Here is a 3,858-nt window from a genome sequence, read left to right as displayed (position 1 = left end):
GTCTCTTTTCTATTGCTCGCGCTCACCCTCTCCGACCCCTCCCTCTCCCCCTCTCTCCCCCCCCCCCCCTCTCTCCTTCTCAATAATTAGCGGACAGTGCCTTTCGCAAAGGCATGCCGAAATCCGAGCGCTCCTCAAAAAAACAACAACAAAAAACAAGGAAGAAACAATAAGGTACAAATGGCGTGTGCGTGAGCGCGTGCTGGAGAGAGAAGGGTGGAGTATGAATGCGGACGGCGTTAAAAAAAAAATTATAATCTAAATGAATCGACAACTCGTTGGGCAACCCCGCGTGGGCTGTGGCGCGAGACGATTTACAATGCAGCCGCAAGGGCTCACCCCGGAGGAGGAAAAAAAAAATGTACCGGAATTAAATGTTTATTACAATATACATACACTCACCGCGCACTTTATTAGGAACATTTTTTCTTTATTACACCTACTTATTCAGCCAGTTTTGTGGCAGCAGTGCAGTGCATACGATCATGTAGATACGGGTCAGCAGCTTCAGTTAATGTTCACATCAACCATCAGAATGGGGAAATAATGTGATCTAAGTGACTTTGACCGTGAAATTATTGTTGGCGGCAGACAGGGTGGTTTGAGTATCTCAGAAACTGCTGATCTCCTGGGGGGAAAAACATCCAGTGAGCAGTGGTTCTGTAGACAGAAAGGCCTTGTTAATGAGAGACGTCAGAGGAGAACAGCCAGACTGGTCAAAGCTGACAGCAAGGTGACAGTAACGCAGATAAACACACATTACAACAGTGGTATGCAGAAGAGCATCTTTGAACACACAACACATCATAACTCTAAGTGGATAGTCTGAAAAATAAATCTAATAAATACCTAATAATTTTGCGCTTTCAAAATCTGAGATGGGAAGTGGTGTTCTGCTGGGTGCTACATGAGAGGAATCAGAAACAGGATGAATTCAGGTTCCTTACCAATGCAAGATATCTTACCCATTTTACACACCAAGGACCTGTTCCACAAAGCAGGATTACTGGGTTAGCTGGATAACTGCACTGAGTGAAACTCACAAAGCAGGATTACTGAGTTAGCTGGATAACTGCACTGAGTGAAACCCACAAAGCAGGATTACTGCGTTAGCTGAGTAAAACCTGCATACCCTCTGGCTGTCTCCAAAATGGCTCAGTATTCACTAATCCCTAGTGAATGTCCATATAATAATAGTTTACTAAACCATGAATTTGGACAGTAGGCGCTACGACTACAGGACCATGGATAGCACTGGCTCGAGTCGCTATGACGACAGGACCATGGATAGCACTGGCTCGAGTCGCTATGACGACAGGACCATGGATAGCACTGGCTTGCAACGCTATGATTGTTAGGATTCACGTTTTATATGTATTGTATTCTGTCTATTTTGTTCGCGTTTCTGTGTTTTTGTTACCTCCGTGCACACCGTAGTCACCCTGTCACTTCATTCATTCGTTTCACCTGTGTTTCACTTCCTGATTGTTTCCCACACCTGATTGCCATTCCCTCTCGTTACCTGTCTTATTTAAACCCCTCAGTTTGTATATCTCATGTCCAGATTGTTATGTGTTTGCATCATACCTTCCAGTGTTTCCGGATTGATAACTGTTACGACCTGTTCCACCCTCGACCTCCGAGTTTTGTTTATCCCTCTTATTGGATTTTGAGCTTTTCGGCTCAAACGGCCTGATCTGTTGCACCTGTTTGCTGGCTCTCGACCCTCACCTGTTCAACCAGCTACCAGAAAATAAAGCCTCGTATTACTAAGAAATTCCCGTCTTGGTCTTGCATCTGGATCCTGATAATGATGGTGGGACCATGGATAGCGCTCCTTTAATGAGAGAATGAGAGACAGAGGAGCACACAGTGCTGGACAGTGGGCAGCTGGATGGTGTTTATACAAGGACCACGGGCGACGCTGGGCAACAGCACTGAATGGCCTGCGCTTTCAGTCAAGTCACACTGTATATGAACTGGCCTTCATTGTGATTACTGATTCAATGCTATATAAGTGGTTACCTTTATCTATCAATTTACTGACACCCTATCTACTCCCTCTGCTCATTTACTGACCCCTTATCTACTCCCTCTCCTCATTTACTGACACCCTATCTACCCCCTCTGCTCATTTACTGACCCCCTATCTACCCCCTCTGCTCATTTACTGACCCCCTATCTGCCCCCCTTTGTGCATATACTGACTTGCACATTTAAGATGTGTGGTCCAGTTTCTGCAGGTACAAAGGGAGAAGTTACCAAAGGGTCAAAAATGACCCGCCTTCACTAAACCCCTAAAGTAAAGCAGCTTAATTGAATTTCAAATCTGTTTTGCATGAAGAAACAGCCTGTCACTCATCACAAACTTTGTTTTCAGATTTCAAGTTGAAAAACGGGTTTTTCTCGGCTGTGAGTCATTTTTTACCCTAAAGACAACACAAGGGTTACTGAATCCCCCCTCATCTGTCTACCTGCGTCGGTGGTGCCTACGTTTGAAAGGTACATTTAACTGAATTTGCAGCTGTTGTTCCAAAAGACATGCAGCCAGGGAGGCTGGCGCATGCAATTCATTTTCATCCCTGTTTCTCATTGGATCTTAAAACATTGGTTGTCATAGCGATGTATATATTCCTATGCTTCTAATTGCTGTCATTCTGGTGTCACTGTAGTGCACCTGCGTGGCTTGTAACCATAGAAACCAGTCAAGTTATGCAGTAAGGAAGCAAACTCTGCTCTGCGTCCGCAGACGACTTGAGCACTAACTTTGCTTCTGCCGTTAGTCCTTAATGCTTGTGAGCTGCCCCTTTCTTTTTCCCAAAACGAACCCGTCCGTTTATACAGCGGTTATACAGCTCAGCTCATGGCAGGCTGTGCTTTTTACCTCAAGGTCGGATCAAATGCTGAAGTAGCAGGAAATATCAGGGATAAAAACGTTGAAATGGAATATGTTGTATATTCTTTCTTCTCAAAGGAGCTGGAATACAGGGCTTTCTGGCGCCATCTGCTGGTGAGCAGGTGCACCTTCTCCACCAGCTCTTCCAGGTTTTGCGCTCCACCTGGTGTCCAACCCTGACCAATCACATCTCAGCACCCCAGCCCTGACCAATCAAATCTCAGGACTCCAGCCCTGTCCAATCACTGACCTGGAAACCCAAAGCTCCTCCATACTCACAGGAAGTTTGAGAAATTGTGAAATGTCTGAATTTAGCTGCAGATAAAATCAGATAAAAATGTTTTATTAACCTCTGATTTCACAGCATTATTACATTATTAATACAAAATATAAACAGAACAGCAGACACAATTAAAAGGCCCAGGAGGAAGGTTTTTTTTACTGAAAATGAAACATGCAAAACCTGCAGAGACAACACATAATAATTTAAAAAGAAAAAAGCATATCTTAAAAAAGGGCGACATGGCTCATGCAGTAAGAGCAGTTGTCTGGCAGTCGGAGGGTTGCCGGTTCGATCCCCTGCCCGGGCTGTGTCGAGTTTCCCTGAGCAAGACACCTAACCCCCAAATGCTCCTGATGAGCTGGTCAGCGCCTTGCATGGCAGCCAATCGCTGTTGGTGTGTGAGTGTGTGTATGAATGGGTTAAAGAGAAGCAGTAATTGTACAGCACTTTGGATAAAGGTGCTATATAAATGCCAACCATTTACCACTTAAAAAGAGATCAAAATCTTTCCAGAATGTCTGTGCATAAAAAAAAAAACTATAACGAAATAGGCCCTAGTCCTTATCTTTGTTGTACTGTTAGCAGTTGAAATAGTGTCATGTCTAGGAAATGACAGAATTCCAATCTCCAATTTGTCGAAAAACATCTTCATGAGGGAAAAGACACCACGGCAGCAAGC

The sequence above is a fragment of the Conger conger genome, chromosome 4 (genome assembly GCF_963514075.1).
Source record: "Conger conger chromosome 4, fConCon1.1, whole genome shotgun sequence".
In the NCBI taxonomy this organism is placed as follows: domain Eukaryota; kingdom Metazoa; phylum Chordata; class Actinopteri; order Anguilliformes; family Congridae; genus Conger; species Conger conger.
This window is presented reverse-complemented; position numbering follows the sequence as displayed.